We start from the raw sequence: 23,433 nt of genomic DNA on the forward strand, positions 1-23,433 counted from the left end.
TGGTCCGTTAGCATGTATCACCATCTAGGATCATCTTTTGTTGTATGGGCACTGCGAATGATGGCACTCACACGGAGAGCCCAATAAGAGACCACATAGCGTGATACTGTATAAAGTACCTTTATTCCAAATAGTGGGTACAATCAATATGACAAAAAGAAAGGTACTGACCATGTGTTCCAGATTGCCACCTGTGGTGGTCAGATGTCCAGTTGCTGTAGCCCGTCTGCCGCGTTTCGTGCGATGCACATAGTCATAGGGAGAAAGGGCTTACAGCAGGGACATCCATTGCAGTGCCATTTATATGTTTGAATGGCGATTATGCTTAGTGCGGCCGCCATTTTGCCGGCTATCGGCGCATGCGCAGTCCATCGGCGCCATTTTGCCGTGGATTGCGGGTTTTTTTTAAGTATGTGAGTGACGTGTGCGTACTTCAGAGGGGAGGGGAATGCGCCAGTAGAGAGGGAGAGATTAAAGATGTGGGTGAGAGAGCGTAGAGTTGTGAGGGGGCAGGTGGTGAGGCGGGCTTCAGAGAAAACCTTAGTGACCTCTTCAGTGGTAGCAAGGTCGAAGGAGTGGAGTGTTCAGGGGGTTTTAGTGTGAGGAATGTTAGGTGGGGTGGAGGTCTGGACAGTGGCGAGGTCGAGGGAGAGGGATGTTGAGGGGGTTTTTGTGTGAGGGGTGCTAGGTGGGGTGGAAGTCTGAGCAGTGGCGATATCGCCCAAACCGTCCTCTCTGCTCCTCGCACGACCTCCTGCTTTCTAGCTCCCTTGTCTCCTCCTCCCATGTTAGTCTCCAGGACTTCTCCAGAACCTCCCCTATCCTCTGGAACTCTCTACCACAATCTATCAGACTATCGCCTACTCTGCCCACTTTTAGGCTACCTCTGAAAACCTGTCTCTTCAGGGAAGCTTATCCTGCCTTCAGCTAATAGCAGAATCTTCTATTCCTCCTACCAGTCCATCCTCCACAATTATTACCTTTTGTACCACCAGCCCCTCCCTCTTAAATTGTAGGCTTCAAGGTGCAGGGCCCTCCTAACCCTCTTGTATTGCTGTATTGTCTCCCTTTATATTGTAAAGCGCTGAGCAAACTGTTAGTACTATATAAATCCTGTATAATAATTATAGTGGACAGAATAATCTCCTTTGCAATGTAACTAGATGTTTTCGTTTTTATCGCTAATCACAAATAAGAATTTCTGAAAGTCCTTTGATCTTTGATTTTTGTGTTATTACCTTGTTTGTTCATATCACAAACATCCCTGTTTTTTTTCTAATCTTAAATAATTTTGACCTTTTTTAAGGTAGACAGTCCTCTTGTAGAATGACCTTCAGGCAGGACAGAACACTGATTGCCCTGTTAGCAGTTCATAGTGATGCGATACAGCCAACCGTGATGTGACATCAATAAGGAGAGCAAAGATTGGATGCTCCTTAACTGCAGGAGAGGAGCTATAAATAATCTGTTACACAGCATTGTTAAATCATGAATTGGCAGAGCTGTTTTAGGCTCGGTTCACATCTGTGCTGGTGGTGCCGCTGTGGGACCCGCACAAATCCTGGCAGCCGCAACCACCCACACAGAGGAATGTGGGACCCGAGGGCGGGTGCCATTAATCCTCATGGTACTGGAAATCACATCTGTACTAGGAATATTGGTTTCTGTGTGAGCTGCGATTTAATAAATAGTGCTGGGACTTCTTTCCGGCGTGTCCTGGGGCACGGCTGCCCATTCAAATGAATGGGCTCTTGCTGCCCCACAGGTGTGAACCTAGCCTTAGGCCTCATGCACACTGAGAAGCTAAAAAACGCAGTAAAAAGCCACTTTTTTGCATGCGTTTTAACACTGATTTCCACGTCTGGCATTAATGCAGTCTGGTGGCTAGAATTCTGGGCATAAGAATGCCTTAACGCATGCTAATGTGCGTTTATGTGCACTAATGCACGTTTTTCCACTTTTGAGCCTTGTTTATGCTCAAAAGCTCCTCTCCTGAATGCACAAGTGATGTTTTTGTGTTTCCTGCCTGTAAACACCCCTGCCATTAAACTCCTAACATGGGGGGGAGTTAACAGGCAGAGAAAAATAAAAGCTCAAAGCAGCGCAAATGGCTGTAGGGTCAGCTTCTTTGAGTGTGCAAAAGGCCTTATACTGCCCTGAATTAATTTTTGCTGTCTGTTTGACTTTGACTTTTGGCTTTCATTTTATAGAGCAGCTCCAGATTATAAGTAGTAAATATTCCAGTGTCTGATTTTAGCTCCTGCTTCAAAAGTTTGTGTATCTATATCCATTTTTGGGGGGCTAGAGTAGGGATGGGTTAGATTGGACTGTATATAAGTTTTTATTTCTGTCTGTGTCCCTGCTGTGTCACCTTCTCTATATTTCCTGGTAAACAATGTCAACGGGAAAGAAAATGATGGCAATTGAGAAATTTTATAATTGTCACCAGAACAGGAAGTGATGGGGAATTTCTCTGAGGGCATCTTTTCCAGTGCTTATTATCTTCTCTCCCTTCCTGTTATGTCTGTAGGAGAGAAAGTGATGGAAAATTCCCCCCAGCTCCCTGTTTGGAAAACCATTCCCTACTCCATCCAAAACTAAAAAAAAAAATTTACATTTCCAGAAATGTAGAAATCTATACAGCTCTGCTATTAGCCCTGGTTCACGTTGAATGCAACTTTGAAATTACGCTACTTCAGTTGATGTAGCGTGATTTCAAAGCCGCAGATCAGTGCGATTTGTACCTTGGATTTCACTGCGGCTTGCAACTTCATTTAACAGAATTCAATGCAAGGCGCAATGAAATTGGAAAAACGTTCTGTAGGAACTATTTTTGAAATTGTTACTTCAAATCACACTGATTAAGGCATAGAAATAGAAACATAGTGACATAGGGATACATTAGATGCGGTTTCAAGTGCGATTTGTAAATCGCATGTCGCCCCTGTGTGAACCAGGGCTTAGAGCTGGTTCACATCATGAATCGCATAGGAATGCACTGTGTTCCCGGTGAATTCTCATGCAATGTGGGTGCAGTGTGACTTCAGCCTATTCAATTGAATGGGCCGAACTGCGCCAAAAGTAGTGCATACACTACTTTAAAAAAAAAAAAAAAAACTCACAGCAACCGGATCACATGGTACTGTTGTACCATGCAGGCAGATGCATTGCATTTGTGATCTGCATTTAGGGTGTCATTGAGGTTATACTGACACCCACTGCAGATCACAGGTGCTGTGCGTTTTTGAACGTGGTGCTAGAAACCCTCATGGAACGCAAGTTTCCCATACCACGTTCTGGTGTGAACTGGCCCATAGTAAGGAAAGACAGATTTTTGTATACACCAGGTGGTTTATTAACTTTTTTTTTCATGCATGCCTTTGACTGACTGGTGATCTTTCAGTAAATAGATGAATAGCTGCTTATCAGCCCTGTTTGCATAAAGTTGAAGCAGTTGCAGGTGTCTGCTCTGAGACAGTCCTGCTGTAGACTGACACAGCTGGGTAAGTACAGTTAATAAACACAGCTGCGGTTGCCCATCCCCTGATCTGTCACACTGTCATTCACTCTGGACACAAAAAGCAGGCCCACTTTGTATGGGTGTGTCAGTGTTCCTCTTTCTGCTCATTCTTCATGGTGTAACATTGTGTCCTTGCTGTCAGTGAACACATCATCTAAGGCCCATCTATGACATATTTTAAAGGCCAGCTGCAGTTCAGTACATGGGTGAAGTACTTGTACAGTATAAAAACTGTTTGTCCCAACCCCGGAAACGGCTGTTTACATTGGATGGCTCGGCCTGTTACAGGAACTGGGAAATAAAGGACCTACTGGCAGGATCAGCAAGTAATAAAACTGTTACTCTATCAAACAAAAGCTGGCCATACATAGATTGAGATGCGGCTGTTTCAGCAGGGACTGTATTTCAACAGAAGTTGATCTAGTGATCGATTTATGTAGAATCGCCTTGTTGGAAAAGTTTCACTTGATCAGGGCCGCAGGCTACAGACTACAGCATTGACACAGCTGGGAGGATTCCCCATCTGCCTTGAATGTATAAATAGGAAAATTTGGTTCTTTCTTTTTTTTTTTTCCATTCAACCCGCTGGTTGAACAAAAAAACTGACTCTTCTATATCCATCCAAAAACATCTGTATTAACGCTCCATCTGTAGTAATGTTTGCTGATACACTTTAGTTCAGTGTTTTTCAACCTTTTTTGTGCAAAGGCACACTTTTTTCATGAAAAAAATCACGAGGCACACCACCATTAGAAAATGTTAAAAAAATTTACCTCTGTGCCTATATTGACTATATATAAAGTAATTCTCTTGAATAGGAATCAAACACAAAGGAATTATTTTATAATTACTTTATTATGAAATAATAAAGTATTTTATAATTGGACCCGGGGGCCAGACCAAGAGTAGATGAATGATGTGTATGTGTCATCCATAGTAAGTATAGTAGTAATCCCCCATAGTAAGCATAGTAATTAATCCCCCATATAGTAATTCATCCCCCATAGTAATTCATCCCCCATATAGTAATTCATCCCCCATATAGTAATTCATCCCCCATAGTAATTCATCCCCCATAGTAATTCATCCCCCATATAGTAATTCATCCCCCCTATAGTAATTCATCCCCCCTATAGTAATTCATCCCCCCTATAGTAATTAATCCCCCCTATAGTAATTAATCCCCCCTAGTAATTCATCCCCCATATTAAGTCCCCAAGCCCCCCCTGTGTCAATTCACTTACCTTTGCTCCGCGCGTTCCTCTCGCCGTTCCGGTGTAGCATGAAAATCTGTCTCCTATGAGGATCTGTCCCCCTCTACGTATCTGCGCATGTGCCAGTTTCAGGCATTAGCAGCCGATCGGCGATCTCCGGCACATGCGCAGATACGTCGAGGGGGATAGATCATCCTGACAGTATCACGCTCCGCGGGCCGTAGTTTGCCCATTGCTGTTCTAATGATTGGTCTATTTGTGAGCCGAGGCCACATGTTACGGATGAAATTGCAATTTTTCCCACGGCACACCAGACAATATCTCACGGCACACTAGTTGAAAAACGCTGCTTTAGTTAATGCATACGTTCCAATTTCTTTTTTGCTCTTACTGAGCTATATGGCTTTATAGTGGAAAAGGAGTTGCAACGCTCTTTAGAGCCTGCATAAACCAAGTATTGCGCTAATTCATAAAAATAAATGTGCTAAGAATAAACAGACTCAAACAATAAATGTCCAAATACGCCAGTGCAATACAAAATATATATTAAAGTTCCAAAAGCTGGACTAGTGATAGTATGCCACTCCGAATGACAACTGTAGGATGGGAATACCTCGCAGAAAGCCAGAAGGGTCCTCCACCAAGCAACACCATGCAAGGCTTACCAGAAATGTGTGACCTTCTGGTTAAAGAGAGGTCAACATGCGCATAATTCACAGATCTTTGTAGTGATCATCAGAGGGTAGAAGACACCATATTCATCTCAGAAGGTGCTTGGAGAAGGTCCTTCAACAACTTGTCCATCCCGATATTGACGTATCAAAGATAAAGCAAGAAGCTTCACATAATGCGTACCGTTCAGATGTACCCCTTTTATTCATAAACGTAAACCACTTGTATAAAAATGATTTAAAATCGCTTGTAAACATCGGCTCGTAACACAAAAAATGGCTTCCCACAAACTTCCAGTTGCATGATGACGTCACAGCAAGCTCTGTCCGACACGTTTGGTCACAACTGATATCCTTTTGGGCATTCTTTATAGCCTGCAGTTCTGCAGATTTTGGATCTCTATCCTGTCTCTAATGTGCTCTTTGAACCCTCATTGAACAGCACTACATTGGTAACCTTTTTCCCAAACTCTTCACTTCCTGTAAGCCTACTTATCCTTCAGCTTAAAAAGGAACTACCTCCAAGCCTGTTTTTGAATTTCAGCTGCTGGTGGGTAGCTGAAAATAGACAGATTCCAGGTAATGACAAAGTCTGATTGGCCACCAAATGATCCTTTTCTTATAGGATTGTGTCACAAAAAAGCATTTCCACATTAGGTGTCTAGACATGGGATTCCTATAGAGGAAGAAGGGAGCCAGTAAGTAGTCATTTTTGTTGTCAATCTGGCTTGTAGGACAACACAAGCGATCACTTAGAAAAATCCAGCCCAACCAACTATCTCTTGCACAGGAGATATCTGCCATTAAGTAGGACCCACAGATGTATGAATGTTCCCCTAATTTACCCTAAACAGCTGTATTATGGCATCCTCTATGGAGAGGCAGGAGCAAACAGACTCGACTGCCCAATTACATATGATATGGTCCACCCAAACTAAGGTCACAGTCCTCCATTTTCTTTTTTTTTTTTTTTTAGCGGGCCTGGTCAGACCCGGAGGTAGGTGAGCTGTAAATGGACACAAGTAGGAATGCATGGACCATCCAATTAGGTCCACCTGAAAAAACTGACAGGCAGATCGGATCGCCAATGTGAAATGACCCTAAGAAATATGTTGTAAAGATAAACTGCCACAAAAAAAATGTATACATCAAGGAAACCCTTTTTTTTTTTTTTTTTTTTTACAGGACAAATGATCGCTTGACATGTTTGTTTTTTTTTTCACCTTAAGATATTTAATCTTAAAATATGTATTTCCTGTACCTGGGATTGTTGTTTGGAAATGACAAATGATCATTCTTGAGAAACCTGCCCAAAAATTCCAACTTTACAGGTTAAAATTTCCATGGACTTTTGCTGTATGTGAGGGGCACTTTACAGAAAATTCAGAGGGTTCTTAGAGAAATAAGGCATCATCTTGAAATGTGTTGTTTTTAAGACCACTAACTCGTGTTTGTGGATAGCCATACCCTGCTGCTTCTTTTACTCTCTCCAGTAGTTGAAACCAAAAGTCCCTCCCTTCTTCCACAGCTCGCTAACCACAGCTTAACCACACGGAAGTGGTTTTCAAACAGCTAAATCTTCTCAGGGACCCTCCCTGGTACTCATCAGACCTGGTGAAGAGGTTGTCAGTCAGGCTTTTAAAGTGAAATTCAACCCCTTTTTTTTACCTGAAGGGAAAATATTTTTCATGTGGTGATGCATTTGTCATGTGAAATATTAAGTACGTCTTAGTTGACATTTTCAACATATTTCCAACACTAGATCTTTTTCCAAGCAGTGCCTACAGATAAGGTCTCTTTCACATGGGTGGACTCCAGCATTGGATCCGCCTGCTCAGTCGGGAATCTGTCCGTTTGATCCCTGCTGAGCAGGTAAATGGCTGCTCGATGTCCGCTCCGCTTATGCAGAGTGGACACGGACACAGCCCGCTTTCCTCTATTGGCACATCCGACAGTCAGCCGATCCATTAGACGGATGGGGAATGGATCCCCCATCCATTTGTTTTTAGTAGATTGGATGCAGGCGGGTGTAAACTAACACGTCTGTTTACATTCATTGCTCCATTGAGGGCAATGGATTGTCCGATCGGATCTGCCTGCCCGTATAAAAGGTTCCTGAAAGTGCTATATGTGAATAAAAACACAAGAAAGAGGGTTGCAGACTGCTCTAGAAAAAAATCCATGATTTATTCCTGTTGAAATGGGGGATTGTAAAATGGGCACCTCATGTAAGAAAACCCAAAACATCTTGCAACTGAAGAAGTTTGCATGGAGAAATGGTCAATTTCATGGAGATCGATGGCAGAGACAGGTGGGCAGTTCTACAAAATGAAAAAGACTAAAAATACAAAAAGTCTTTTCAGCTAAATGGGCTGTTTACCAGCTTTTAACAGCAAGGGTGTGCCTACATTTTCAGAGTACACCATTACATCTATTTACAGTGTATTTGTGTTGAATGTATGATTGAAAATGCACATTTTCTTTCTTTTGAACCATTTCTTGGTGAATGTGCTAGTAAATATTGGATCAATATAGCGATGAAAGACTTGTTTCCAGTTCCACTTCAATTTTTGAACAAATAGCTTCACATTCTCATCAAACACACATTGGTATGGTGTAAAATGTTTAGTTGGCTTAATGACTGTGAACTTCTTCTGACCATGAAGCAGCAAAGCAATCCCAAACTATATTACACAGTTTGTATGAGGTGGTTCTCCTGAAACACTGTGTTCAGTTTGTGGCGAACATGTCTACTCCTATGCGGGGTACATAATATAATTTTTTTTTCATTCAACCCAGCGTGCTGAAGGAAAAAAAATGTACATATTATACTAACACAAGCAATGTTAGTGCGGCGATCTCCCTCACTGAACTATTGTTTTCTGACAGGGGGACTACCCCCACACCAGGACACAATGATCAGCACTCTCAGGCATTGGCTGCAAGCACTGATTGGCTGCTGGTTTTCCAGCATGTTCATTAGAATCTGATCATAACACTGTCTTCTATCAGACAAGGAGCTGTACGCACAGGTTAAAAATCAGCCCAAAATAGTCGGTTCTTTCCCTTTTATGTTCTTTTTGGAGAGCAAAAACTTTCTTATTAGTACACATTTCGTGCAGGTTAAAATGGTCTGAATTGGTCTGATTAAAGATTTTTGCACTGACCTCAGCTGTTGCAAGAATTACCTGAACACCCTGCAATGAAATTTTGGGGTTCTTGGAGACTTTTTTGACATTAAATGGTCCGCTCTTGGACTGAATTGGCTGGGTCGGCTAGTCCTGGATAAATTTGCAGTTTGCAGTCTATGCCACATTATTTTCCTTAACAGTGGAATGATTGGTTTCAGATCATTTGGTGATCCTATTACATCCTTTGCCAGTCTCATTGATATCCACACCTTTTTTTATGATGGACTTGGAGAGCTTTTTTATTTTGGTATGCTGACCCCACGCCTGAGACCCTAGATGGCTAACATCTCCTCCACACAGCCAATTAGACGCATACACTGGATTCTGGCAGCAAGAATCAGCAAGTTCCTGTAGCTGGAATGAAAGGTGCGTGTGAATAGCGGCATGGAGCCGCACACTGTGGGGTTAGCTGCAGTTTGGGGCAAATGTCCAAGTCTGTCACCAGTGTTAAAAATTGCAGGTAAATGCACAGAACAGTCAAGCATTTTAAATGTTTACTTGAAGGGCTTTTCCTTTTTATATAAATTATTTATTTTTTTTATTTGCTTTTTTAAACTTTTTTTTTTGTAGTTGTCAGCTAAGGGAATTACTATATGATGTCACTTGAGACTTCTAGGGCAGCACCCAGCAGCAGTCTCAGGGCTTTTGGAAGGCTTTTCCAGGTAAATCTGTCTAAAATGGTAAATGTACAGATTGTTGTTGAAATGAAGGTTCTTGAATGGGGTTTCTTTAAAATAAAACTGCACCTGTTTGCCAAGATGGCTTTGAAGTTCACTTTGAGAGCTGTATAGGTTCATACCAGGGGCAGACTGACCATTTGGAAACCGCCCCATGAGATGCCCCTGGTACCTTTTTCATAGGCTTTTTTGAGTTTGGGCAAGGACACAGGGGCCCCATGATCCCCTATTGCCAGGGGGCCCCATGAGTTGTCAGTCCACCCCTGGTTCATACCACTCCAAATGTGCAGCCTTTGCCAAGGTCAAATGTTATTATCTGCTTGGCTTTGGAACACCTTCTAGCCTAGAAACCTGTTAATCACATGACCAGCTCTTCTCCAATCACAAACCTATCCTCTGCATTAAAGAGAACTCCCTAGGGTATACCAGGCTTCACACGGGGGATCCTATTTTATGAATTGGCCATTAGGACACATTCACACTTTTGTGTTGCAGTAACACATGGCAACACACATTACATGCATTGGTGAGATGTGTTTAAGGGCTCATGTACATTACAACTGATAAACTGACATTCAGGAGCTTTTCTGCATTTTTTTCAGCAGCCCCTGAACTCTCCATAATGTTTTCCTATGTGTCCATGTACACTATGTCGTTTACAGGCAGTTGAGTTTACAGTCGATTTCTTGAACACACCAAACTTGCGTTCAGGAGTAGATTTTATCAGCATTTCAAACGCTTGTAAACGCAGCTAACTGCGTTTTAGAAGCGTTTTGTAACTGTTCCATAGCCTAATGCTGTCCAGAGCCTTTTTCATCATCAGAAATGCATGCAAAGCGTTTTCCATGTATTCGAATGGACCTAGCACACCAGCGCAGTCAGTTCTAGGTTTTGCACGCAGGAAAAAAATGGGAGAACGTGCCGCATTATGCTCATGATTGGATCCATAGTGAATACAACCAGAAAAGACAGGTCATCTCAACACATACTGCTCTCTCTATTTCTCTCAAAATGTCTGAAATAGTAAATTTTTTACTGTTTTTCAGTGCATTCTGGGCATTTTGGAAGGTCTCCTGATGTTATCTTAAAAAAACGCTTTTTAAACAAACGCTAATATACACGCATAAATGCAGTATGCAAATGTGGCTAAACAGATGTTTTTTTTTTAACCTACGTTTTCCAGCAGTCAGTTTCCATCGTTCAGAAGAGTTTTCCAAATGTCCCGTGTACATGGAGCCTAAGAGTTCGCCCAACACACCTTGCAGACAGATACAGTGCATCTATGTGTTTTGTGGTGCACTGTTGAAAATGTTACATGCATCTTTTAACATTACGTCATTTAAATAAATGGTCTGCCCTAATGCAACGCATGTGTGCTAGCATACCACGATGGTGTGAATGGGCCCTAAAACACAGCCCATAGGGTATAATGGAGAGCAAATGGGTATATCTGCTCTCTATTATACTGTAAATGAGACTCTTGGTTTTCATTTTTCAGATTTCATACTTTAGTGGTTGTAATTTTTTACCAAAAAAAAACAAAAACATTTAGCAGTTTGGATTTTTGTGCAACATAAAGCCCAAAGTGGGAAGTTTGTGTATCTTGTTTTTAGTATCAAGGCACTGCATTGAGATTTACTGTTTACGGCCTATGAGAGGAGGGTGATGTAATAAGCATGTCTCTGCACATATTATGTATATAGTCCCATAAGGCGTCAGCACTCACTTGCTGTTTCTAGGAACAAAGAGAGATAGGTGATTGGCTTGTAATTCCTGCCAGTGCTGACACCGGGCAGGAGACCGCCTCTACTTTTGATATGTTGGCTTTTTTGCAAGTTAAAGAGCAGTGCAGAAAATGCTGTAACTCATGGCAACCTGCCACAATATACCTCCCACTTTGTTGATGGTCCATCAGAAGTACATGGGTGTACCTAAAAGTGGTGGCAATGGATAAAGCCCTTAAACCTCTCCAGGTATGGGTATATATAATCATATAGGTGAAATCCTTCTCTTATCTTGGTATCATTGTAAATTCAAAGAATATTGGTGAAGAAAATGAAATGTTATACTAGTTGCCAGTATATGCTATTATGACTTATTAAAACCCTTCTGAACCTCTGTCAAGGACAACAATGGTTCAGCAGAACATGACACTAATACGACTATGTAGGAGAGCATAACAGGATGACATGATGACCTCTTATTTGACCAGAGTTCATGTTTTAGAAGAAGACAGCTAGCATTAAGCATACTATTCCTTGGATGACATAAAGCACTAGAATTTTGCATCTTTTGTGTTCCCAGGGCAGCTATACATGTGAACTAATATCTTTTATACATAACTATTAGACGAGACTTTGACATCACCGCCTTGTAGCTCAGGTAGTATGCAGCTACCTGCCTGTGCTTGACCTACCTGGTCCTAAAATATTTTTAAGGTAATGGGTTACACCAGTACTGAAATGCAGGCATGTTGGAGTGCTCTTCAAACCTTTTTCTGTGTCCATGTGAAGCTCCTTGAATCCTAGGCACTAGCCACACATAGGATCTTGACTATTACTTGAGTTGAGAGTAAAGAAAATCTGTGCTTTGCACTTTCAGGGCATAACAACAGGCCTGCCTTTAGCTCCCAACAGATGCTTGCCTTTCTTTTTTCCCAGCGGCACTGTTCAGCCTCAGAAGCTGAAGAAAATACACCATACAGCAACTCTGGACTGATCCATATGGTCACCTGGAGAGTCCATAGAATTGCAGCGGCTCAAAGCTAACACACAGGGTTGGTGGCTGAATGGACTCAGGAAGAAATGAAAAACATTTATGCGGTGCTTGGAGGGATTTGGAAAGTGAACATGTTGGTTAATTGGTGAGAGGGCACACTGGATACCTTCGCTGCTATTGCTGGGTGTCCAGTGTGTTCCTTTTACCTTTAGGCCCTCCAGGCTTACCTGCCATTATTCTATCCACTAATATATATGTGCGCCAACTTTGGAGACTCTCAAAATTTACAGAGTTAGGACTGCAGTACACTAGGGTGCCGTGAAGTTGCCCTTCAGCTTAGGCATATATTTGCAAATGTGTGCGAACAAAACCCCTGGTTTTAACATAAACCGTTAGGAAGGACAATTCGGTTTGATGCAGGCTGACTATTGTAACTCCCTCCTCTTTGGCCTACCTAATTGCAGGCTATTCCCTCTTCTGTCTATCATGAATGCTGCTGCCAGATTCATTCACCTTACCAACAGTTCCATGTCTGCCAATCCCTCCACTGGCTTCCCATTGCCCAACAAATGAAATTCAAAACATTAACAACATATAAAGCCATTTATAACTCTGCCCCAAATTACATCACCAATCTTGTCTACAAATATCACCCAAACAGTCTGCTCCACTCCTCCCACGACCCCCTGCTCTCTAGCTCCCTTGTCTCCTCCTCCCATGCTCATCTCCAGGACTTCTCCAGAGCCTCTCACATCCTCTGGAACTCTGTACCCTAATCTGTCTATCGCCTACTTTTAAGTGATCTCTGAAAACCTCTTCATTGAAGCCTAACTTGCCTTCAGCTAATAATGGAATCTTCTATTCAGGGGCAGACTGACCTTTTGAAAACTTGGGCACTGCCCAGGGGCCCCATGAGATACTCCTGGTACCTTTTTCATAGGCTTTTTTGAGTTTGGGCAAGGACACAGGGGCCCATGATCCCCTATTGCCCGGGGGCCCCATGAATTGTCAGTCCGCCCCTGCTTCTATTCCTCCTACCAGTCCATCCCCCACAGTTATTACCTTTTTTTACCACAAGCCCCTCCCTCTTAGAATGTAAGCACCAAGGAGCAGGACCCTCCTAACCCTCTTGTATTGAACTGTATCGTTGCTGTATTGTCTCCCTTTATATTGTAAAGCGCTGAGCAAACTGTTGGTGCTACAGAAATCCTGTATAATAATAATAATAAAAAAGGCAGGCTGATACGTGAGCTGGAAATTTTTGTTTGTTTTTTGACTTGCCCTATGTGGGCAAAGCAAAGGTTCACTTTGAACTGTTCTGTACTGTACACTGGGATTTGATAGGGGTGAGGCTTAGTAGTGACTTGGGCAGCGGTTCAGGCTCCAAGTAGAATGGTAGTCTAGCATCTAAGTGGGTCCACGGGGACATGGGGATTGATTTGAATACAACACTTTAACACACCCTCTTGCAGTGTTGTCCTTTTCCACTTTTGGACCAGTGACGTACCGCAATTCCACTACGATGATCTAACATCACTTCCGGTTTACTCTGAAACTTTTGGCGCCATTTTTTATAATCTGAGCATTTTCAAAAACACTGATCTTGGTGTTTCTGAATGCTTTTAAGTGCAGAGGAGGGATTTGTGGTCTTAAAGTCCTCCATAAAAAAAAATATGTCATTACGTGTCTATTGCTGTCATGGGGTATTTACATTTTTTGTGACCGCAATAAAAGTGCTAAACAATTTTTTTTTTAAATTTCATAAAATTCAAAAAACATTTTTTACAAAAATTGCTTTTGAGAAACTACCGCACAAATACACTGTACTATAAAAAAAAATGCACAAAACCACCAATTTATTCTCTATGACCTCTGCTTTAAAAATATATAATGTTTGGGGGTTCTAAGACAGACATTTTCTAGCAAAAAATACTGATTGTTAAATGTAAACAAAATATGCCAGAAGTGGCTTGGGGCTGAAGTGGTTATTTTCTTTTCAGTATGGCTGTAGAAGGCTAATATAAACGCAGATCTGTGTATTTATTTTGGGTGTATTTAAAAATGTATTAACTAATTTTTTGGGGGTTTATTTGAATGGAATGCATACCAAGATTAAATAGTGATCTATTATTTAGGTAGAGGTCAGGGTTCAGAAGATTATAGCTAGTGTACTATTCTCTGGCTGCCCTGAAACACAGTATCTTGCTTCCTTATCTCCCCCTGGGCAGCCATAGATATGATGTAATGTCTTTCATCCATAGAGATTAAAACAGACACTGACATCACCATTTTACAGATCCCTTGATGCATCAGTGCTGAGCATGAAAAGCTGCAATTTGTAATTCTAGAACACACAGTACATCACAATTGGTGAGAGGATTGAGGAGGTCTTCTTGATGTTGGTGAAAGTTCTACTGAAATCCCTGCTTCATCCACCTTGACCCTTCTTCCTGGAAATTGGACTCATTGCAGGACCCAACCCCAAAAAATGTCCACTTCCTGATAACCAAAATGGAACAAACATAGGTCAGCTGTAGTTGTTCATGGGTTAATAGGAGAAGAGAACAAAACGGGACACACTCTCCTCGTGCATTACCGTGATAGTAAGAAATTTATTATAAAAATACAAATGCATACTCACAAGCCAAAAAGGTCATAAAAACAGAGACAAGGAGTCAAAAGCTGCCAGTCATGGGCAACATAGGGTGAAGTGCTAACGTGTTTCAGTAGAGATCCTTCCCCATCTCTCTCTGTGTCCTTATGAGTGGATCCTGGCCATTTTTGTGTTTTTTGGGGGTTTTCCTAAACCCCCCCCCCTTCTTTACAAGATCCTTCTGATCTATTCCTGGGTTTTATTCTTTTTTTTCAAATCTTTTTCACGGCTCACAGCAGCATTGCTGGCCGTTGTTGCCTCCTTTACAGCAGACTGCACGATCTGCCATTACTTGGTCCTCCTCCATTGCATACTTCCGCCCTCAACATCTATCACTTCCGCATATCAGTTAGAAATTGGCAAGAGCTTTTACGCATGCCCGATTGGCATTTTCACACGGCGCACATGCGCAGTGTCCCGGATCGGTCTACATGCTTCTGGTATCTAAGTATTGGCGTTTTCGTGTACACACACATTTCAGACGCCATGATAGTCAACCCTCAATAGAGCGTGATGTTCTTGATGCGTTTTTTTGATGTGTTTGCCATTTAAAGGAGCAGATCAATCTTTGTGCACGGTATATGCACAGACTTAGTCACATCTATGCTCATTCATAATGCATTATATCCCAGGCGCTTTTGATATGTCCACCTGGTATGCACTTCTTATTGCCATTTTGATTGCTATAATACAATCACAGTCCCTTGGTATAGGTCTATCCAAGTTTGGCACTTGGAGAGGTCACTTACTATATGCTTATTCAAGTTTGGGGACCTCTTCTCCTTTTTGGGCGTTACTTGCAGGATTTTTGCACAGCGGGGGAGTGGCTAGGGTCTCATTATCACTTTGTCTTATTTATATATATATATATATATATATATATATATATATATATATATATATAAAATCATATGCATTGTTTTTATCCATTGCTCTGAGGAAGGGAGTTCGACTCCCGAAACACGTTAGCACTTCACCCGAGGACCTATGTTGCCCATGACTGGCAGCTTTTGATTCCTTGTCTCTGTTTTTCTGACCTTTTTGGCTTGTGAGTATGCATTTGTATTTTTATAATAAATTTCTTACTATCACGGTAATGCACGAGGAGTGCGCCCTGTTTTGTTCTTTACTGCTAGTATCAAGATTCCCCAGATCTATCAAGGGCAGCACCTCAGCAAGTGCTGGATTTCATATTTTTGAGTGCAGCAAGAAGGATTTGAACGCTGGTTTCTGGTTGCTGATGGGTTAATAGTAGCTTGATCATTTATGTGGTGAATATTGCAGTTCCTTTGCTGGATTTTGTTCCTCTTTCAAGGTGATGTCACCTCATTGTCTACTCTATTGCATCACTGCTTTGTGAAATGCTGCAAAGCAGCCAGAGTCCTGCTCTATTAATAATGATCGTTCTGCAGCAGGACGAGCCAAGCTGCAAATCCTGCCAAACTATAGGCAAAGGATGATGCTCACTGGACCTGTGGTCGATTCCTTGGTTGTGAAGAGTTTTGCGTGAAAACCATGCCCGAGCATACTGACGGCAAAGAAATTCTAACAGTTAAAAAAAGAAAAAACATTCTCCAAACCCACGTAACATTGAAACAAAGCTTCTATGAGCAGAAAATGTAGGATTAGAGCCAGGTTTGCTGCATGCAGTTGTCTTACAATGGGAAAATAGACATGCAATAAAGATCATTTTTCAGGGTGAAAAGGTAGAATAGGGCTTCTGACCTTTTCTCAATTTCGAGAAACTTGGTCGCTTTGTCTCTTCAGGGAAAAGTGACAGAACCTTTAAAGACCATCCCTTGACCCACTCTTACTTGTCTTCACCCGTTTCTCTGTCAGAGCCACCACAAAATACCCAGTGCTTTTTGTGCAGCCAATCACCAGGCCTGAACACAGTTATATGATGGAGCAGATCAGATCTTTATCTCGAACAGTAAAGTTCAGCACTATACATGGAGAGCAGGGAAAGGTAGTACACTTGTGTTGGAAGGTGGGGGGGGGGGTTTGTCATTTTGTCCTGATTATGAATAGGTCAGCATGACTAGATCACTTTAACCAACATTTTCTTTAGAAATGTTCCCCAGCCTGAAACCTGATGCTCACCTTCAATCTGGAATTCCCCGCAGTACATATTTTGCTCCACAAGATGCCCATGGTGACCCAGGTTGAGTGACACCCTGTATTACTCAGCCTCGAAGACAGAGGCCATACTGTGAGTGCAGAATTGTGGATCCACCTTCTGGAGGGGTGTTGCCACCGGTCGCTGTGCTTATTGTGTATTAATGCGGAGAGCACCATTGACATCACCAGGGGGGTAGGGGGAGCCTGCAGTTGTTCTTTAGGCCAGTATGTCAGCATAACAGCCAAGCAGTTAGTATTTTCTGCCAGATAGTACAGCCCCCTATGTCTCTTGTTACGTGTACTTCTGCCTTATATAAGTGATTTGCTCTAGAGCTTTTAGGCGGCTTTAGCACCAAGCATAGAAGTTCATAAGTTGATTTTATTGTTGTGTAGAGTTACCCTTTAAGATTTCAGCTTTAGGGGAACTTACCATTCACCAGCAGTGTGTACGCTGAGACTATGAATGCGCTCAGTGACTGATGCAATCAGCCGATTCCAGGGAATTTTTTTTTTTTTTTGGAGAAAATCATCTTTGCAGATTTCCTTTTTAAGGCTCACGTTTGTATCATGTTTTTATGTCTAATCGCCGACATGTTTTTCCTCCCTACATAAACACACAAGACCCTTCTTTCATCAAACTCCTATAAATAGTGCCAGACAGCCAAACTATGCAGACTTGGAAGCTGGCGGTGGCATATTCTGAAAATGCTCACTGTTCTCTTAATTTACCGATCCTTTGTAAACTTCAGGGCGTTTCACGGAGCAGGGTGACCTCAGAGCATGTCAGAAGGGATTTCTGATTGCAGCAATTCACATGTTCCTCCACGCTGTTCAGGGGCTGGGAAGTGGAATATGAGTTACATAAAGGAGTTATTATTATATTTTTAGGAATCTTAAAGTTGAACTCCTAGGCACTAGCGGCTAAATACATAAATGGGAGCTGTTTACATACCAAAGCATTTGTATTTCTGTTCATCCAGTCCTTAGATTTACACAGCACAGCCCTGCCTGGTATGGGAGGAGATCTAAATTTCTCTCTGCAGTTCAGGAACACTTTGCAGGTCTTGTCCCCCCAGCTTGTGACTGGACAGTGAATAGAGAAGCAGCAGACTGATGATCTCATCTGTTTTTCATTCTGCTATTGTCTCTAATCAGTGTGCTAAAAAATGAACATCATCTGACTAATGACAATGTTCTTATCAGTATGTGTGATTATTTTCTAAAACTTTCCTTCTTTGCCTAATTTGTAATTATGTATTTGCATGGCATGTATGTTCTGCTTAGAACTGCACTGTGGTTGTGTCTTTCAGCACCTTCCCATCTTTTTATTTCTATATGTACCTGGGACAGCCATATTTGCTTATTACATCCCATTTCAGAACAAAGGCTTAGGCAAGCCACAGATGATGTGATTTTCTCCAGTGCTAGGGGAATCCCTCCCACAGAGCTATTGTGTTCTCTCAGCAGGGGGACACGGGGAGTGATTATTTCTAATGGCTATAACTGCTGGCAATAATTGCATGTAAAAATCCAACGTGTTGGTTGAACCAAAGTCATACAACAATCGAATTGGGTACAGTTGGTCTGTCAATAGATAGTTCAACTCTCGGCCGGTTTCTGCTGATCTGGCTGAGATTCGAACCATCTATGGGCAGCTTTAGGGCTCATGTACACTGCAACTGATAAACTCACATTTAGGAGCTGTTCAGCGTTTTTTTTTAGCAGCCCCTGAACTCACCCTAATGTTTTCCTATGTGTACACATCTTCGTTTACAGTCATTTAAGTTTACAGTCTTTTTTTTTTTTTTAATGCAGAAAACTTGCGTTCAGCAGTCGATTTTATCAGCGTTTCAAATGCAAAACTCTTGTAAATCGCGTTTATAAGCGTTTGCGGCTGAATTTTTTTTTTTAACTCTTCCAGTTCCCAATGCTGTTTAGAGCCTTTTTTCATCATGAAAAATGCATGCAAAGCATTTTCAAGGTACTCAGGTGGACAAAACACTGAACACAGAATGTTCCTAACAAGCTTCTCACACATTGTAATGACCAATTCACACCTCAGACCTCTCCCACCCTTGGAAACAAAAGATATGTTAATGACCATTCACACCTCAAATTCCTCATGAAGACCCCCTGCCAGGTGGCCTTAATGACTCACTCCACTAGACACCTTCCCACCCTTGGAAACAAAAGAAATGTTAATGAGCAACTCACACCTAAGCTAATCTCAACACATACTGCTGTCTTCTTCTACTCTCTGTATTTCTCTGAAACAGTCTAAAATAATTAATAATTTACCACTTTTCAGTGCATTTTGGGCATTTGGGAGGTTCTCCTGTGCTTATCTTTAAAAAACGCTTCTAAATGCAAATGCACATAAACGCGTTATGCAAATGTGGCTAAACAGACGTTTTTTAACCTATGTTTTTCCAGCAGTCAGTTTCCATAGTTCAGAAGTGTCCCGTGTACATAGGGCCTTAGTGTTGCTGCACAGGGGTTGTGACTTTCAATTCCTTTCCCTCTTTAACTACTTGCCAGCCGCAGATAGCCGAATGACGGCTACACTGTGGCCGGCCAGTTCTGGGAGGGCGTCATATGACGTCCTCCCAGAACGCGCTTTCCTGCGCGCCCCTGGTGATCTCCGTGATCGCTGTGTCCTACGGACACAGCTGATCACGTGATGTGGTAAAAGGCCAATCACAGCGGCCTTTTACCATGTGATCAGCCGTGTCCAATGACACGCTGATCCCGGGAAATGTAATTGCTGGTTCTCGGCTGCACTTTTCTCACGCTGTCAGAGCTGGATGATTATTTTATTTCATTTATACGTCTGGATGTTAGTGCACTACACATTCTTGGTTTAACTACTTGCTGATCGCAGATAACCAATTGATGGCTTCACTGCGGCCGGACAGTTCTGGGTGGACGTCATATGACGTCCTCCAAGAATGCGCTCTCCTGCACGCCCCCGGCGATCTCCGTGATCGCTGTGTCCTATGGACACAGCTGATCACGTGATATTGTAAAAGGTGAATCACAGCGGCCTTTTACCACGTGATCAGCCGTATCCAATGACACACTGATCACCGGGAAATGCAATTGCCGGTTATCGGTTGCACTTTCCTCACGCTGTCACAGTGTGAGGACAGTACTGCCGAGAACTGGCAGTTGTCAGAGCAAGGATCGGCACCGATCATCAGGGCACTGATGATCAGTGCCCTGATGATCGGTGCCCAGCAGTGCCGCCTGTCAGTGCCGCCTGTCAGTGCCGCCTATCTTTGCTGCCTATCTTTGCCGCCTATCAGTGCTGCCTCATCAACGCACATCAGTGAAGGAGAAAAATTACCTGTTTGAAAAATGTTATAATAGAAACAAAGAAACTTATTTTTTTTTTTTAAATTTTTTGCAATTTTTTTGTTTATAGCGCAAAAAGTAAAGTGCCCAGTGGCGATTAAATACCACCAAAAGAAAGCTCTATTTGTGAGAAAAAAAATGATAAAAATTTCATATTGGTACAATCTTGCATGATCGCGCAATTGTCAATCAAAGTGCGACAGAGCTGAAAATTGGCCTGGTAAAGAAGGGAGTATAAGTGCCCGGTAGGCAAGTGGTTAAACATGCATTGGACAGTCATCTTTGGCCTTTGCATATGCAGGATCCGGCTTAGCAGTGCTACACAGTGGCTATGGTTTGCTTATCCTGAATAGGTGAAGATCACATCAATCATTTTTTTCTGTTAATGTGAACCTTGTGGGTGACATCCCCTTTGTTATCTGGGAAAAACTATTATCTTGGCTTTTTCCAGATATCTGTGTAAAGTCTAGAGCTGGCCATATACTGTTCGAAACTCATCCAATCCAGCTAGTCCTCCCCCACTTCACAGAAATGGATTTAAACAACTTCTTTTGAAGGAGCTTGTCTCCACCTTTTTAGATGACCAGTTTCTACAGCTGGATTCCGCTATCAGAATACAATGTCCTGGTGGGCAGTATTCCTCCTTTGTATGGATGGAGGCATCTGGCTGAACAAAAACTAACCTAGTTTGGCCAGGCTAAGCTTCTGTTTTAAGAGGAAAAAAAGGCAAATCTGATTTTATCTGTGCACCTAGTGTCTGCAGAGCCAGCCTGTGTGTTTTGTAAGTGGATCATGGCCTGTAATTGTGCCTTTCATTAATTCTGAACTGCATTATGACTACCCTACTACTATGACTACCCTATGACTACTATGAAGACATACTTTAGAGCCGAAATGTGTGAACACCTGACCATCACAAGTGTATGAGCTTGTTGGACATCCCAAAACCTGGACATGAAGATGATACGCTAGCTGCTTGGCATTTCTCAGGGCAGATTTTCAGATGGTGACCCTAGTAGGCCATGTGTAAATATGTGCTGAAATGGCCATTTCTAGTAAATCAGAAGCCTGGGTGACAACACAAGAACACAGTTGACAAACAGGGTCTTCCTATAATAGGAAATGCCTGAACAATGGCCTTCATGACAGGATCACTAGGTGCCATTTGAATGAAAGCTCTAGATTTTAAAATATTGAATATTACATTATATTACTCTGAGTTAGTCCTCATGCACACTGGACATTTTTACAGCGGCTGTTTTTGGTTTGGATGTTTTTTTTTCTACAGCCAGTAAATCGGCCAGCATGTTATCCTATGTGTCCATGCACACATGGACTGTAAGGAATGTTTTTTGGCTGGAAAAAAAACCCAGGACTAGTGGGTTTTTAGAGGAGTTTTTTTAGCTGAAAAACCGACGTTTTTGGACTTTAAAAAATAAACAATTTTTGGCCCAAAAAAGCTAAAAAAAAACGCAAACGTGGGAAAACGCCACTAAACGCTAATGCAAAAATGCTGAAAAACTCATGTTTTCAACGTCACTTTACACAGCTGACGTTACCAGCGTTATCAAAACACCCCGTGTGCATGGAGCCTTATGCTTGTTTTCAGTCTTTTTTATCTGTTCAATGATTACTAAAGGCAAAACTTTTTTTTCAGTTTTGGATAGAGCGGAGAGGGTTCAGACTCCCTATCAGGTTTTCATTGTTTTCCTGTGCCCCGTTAAGGAGGTTCACGCTCTCTTTTTGTTCTGTTTACCACTATTATTGAAAGAGAGAGTAAAAGAAAATCCCAAATTTTTGGTTGTCCGCAGAAAAGTAATAAAAGAGAAATCTTCCAATGGGGACACTAATTCTAGTGACCTCGGGGTTTCCAAGGAATTCCCTTAGTTTGCAGGGATTATCTCTCACTTCCTGTTTTGGCTATGGGACAGGAAGTGAAGGGAAATATTCCCAATGGGACACATGGCAAAAAAAAATGTGAGGGGTTGTAAGCCTTCCTCGCTCTATTCAAAATAAGAAAAAAAATACCTACAGTTCTACTTTCAGTATCTGTTTGTACTATAATTAGCTTTTGTATTGGAGTGTGAACTATTTCTGTCTGTAAGGGTGGCTCCGTTGCTTTGCTGGGGTCTCCTTTGAGTTTCCCTGACGGCGTGTTCCTGGACAGGTTTTTCTCCATCTGTGTGCTCTCTGGCACTGTGTAAAGGGCATGTGTGTGCATTAGGGCAGGTGGTCTTTCATATTGTGCCAGGTTGGTTGCCATGCTAGGTAAACGCATGCTCGGTGCGGTGCAAGGGGTGTGCATGTGCAGAGTGGCCTCTTGGGTGGTGTGTTAGGGGTGCTAATGCCTAGTGTGGCTGGGGTCCTCCCTGATTTAGGGCATGCGTGTGCAGTGTGACACATATGAACCCTGAAGCATCATATAACCATTGCACAGTATGTGCTCCCTGACTCAAAGTTCAGGTGAAGTGCAACACATGGGTAGCACAGCTTGGAGAATTTTCAAAATGTAGATGTGTTTTGGTGGAAACCGATGAGAAGTCATTTAACAGCTATGTGGAGCTAGAGGCGCAACATCCGTTCACACTGATGGATTAAAAGATTTTAGTGATTGGGTTTCTGTTAAATGTCTTTTTATTATTTTCCCCCTAATTCACAAGCAGATGGTAGCAGAAGAAAGCTCAGTCAATATAGTGTTCAGTTTGTTGGACTGCTTTACAGAGGAGTAGTTCTCAAACTGTCCCACCTACAGATCATGAGCACTGTGTCAGCACTGAAGGGGGACAAGTCTGGTGATTGTGCGTCCAGGACTGTGAACATGTTGCTTTTTGAAGTACCTTTAAGAGTATCTGGAGAAAGTTCACATTCTACTTGTGGCAGGTGCTTCCTTCCTCCACCAACTGTTTTTCACTTCCGATGCTTCCATTGCCAGACTGTTCATGACACACCCATCAGCGTCCAGATAATGCCGAGCTCTCGGCTCTACGTTCCAAGTCGTGTCCTCTGTGTAGTGTGCTATTATGGGCTTTACTTTCCTTGTATCGCAGGTTTAGCAGGGAAATACAGTTGGTAAGTAGGATTTCATTTAACAAAAGTATCGGGAGTGTTTTGTAACCCAAATCTTATGTGTAGTTATTCATTTTTTTTTTAACTCTTTTCTTTTTTTATACTATTATTATACAGGATTTATATAGCACCAACAGTTTGCTCAGTGCTTTACAATATAGACAATACAGCAACAATACAGTTCAATACAAGAGGGTTAGGAGGGCCCTGCTCCTTGGAGCTTACAATCTAGGAGGGAGGGGCTAGTG

The 23,433-nt window shown here is 42.2% G+C and overlaps 1 protein-coding gene across 3 annotated transcripts in view; it reads left to right on the plus strand.

Annotated features, from left to right (window-relative positions):
• The window catches only part of STK38L (serine/threonine kinase 38 like), an 84,252-nt gene that overhangs the window by 34,910 nt on the left and 25,909 nt on the right, over window positions 1-23,433 (plus strand). Inside the window, exon 1 of one of the 3 annotated variants that reach the window (XM_089671696.1) lies at window positions 23,060-23,188. The exons of the other annotated variants lie outside the window; for them this stretch is intronic. The gene's annotated coding sequence lies outside the window, so the exon portion shown is untranslated. Of the gene's footprint in view, window positions 1-23,059; window positions 23,189-23,433 lie in introns of those variants that run through there. 3 annotated transcript variants of the gene reach the window in all.

Source organism: Staurois parvus, unplaced genomic scaffold (assembly GCF_062004578.1).
Source record: "Staurois parvus isolate SC_StPar_1 unplaced genomic scaffold, SC_StPar_1.0 ptg000114l, whole genome shotgun sequence".
In the NCBI taxonomy this organism is placed as follows: domain Eukaryota; kingdom Metazoa; phylum Chordata; class Amphibia; order Anura; family Ranidae; genus Staurois; species Staurois parvus.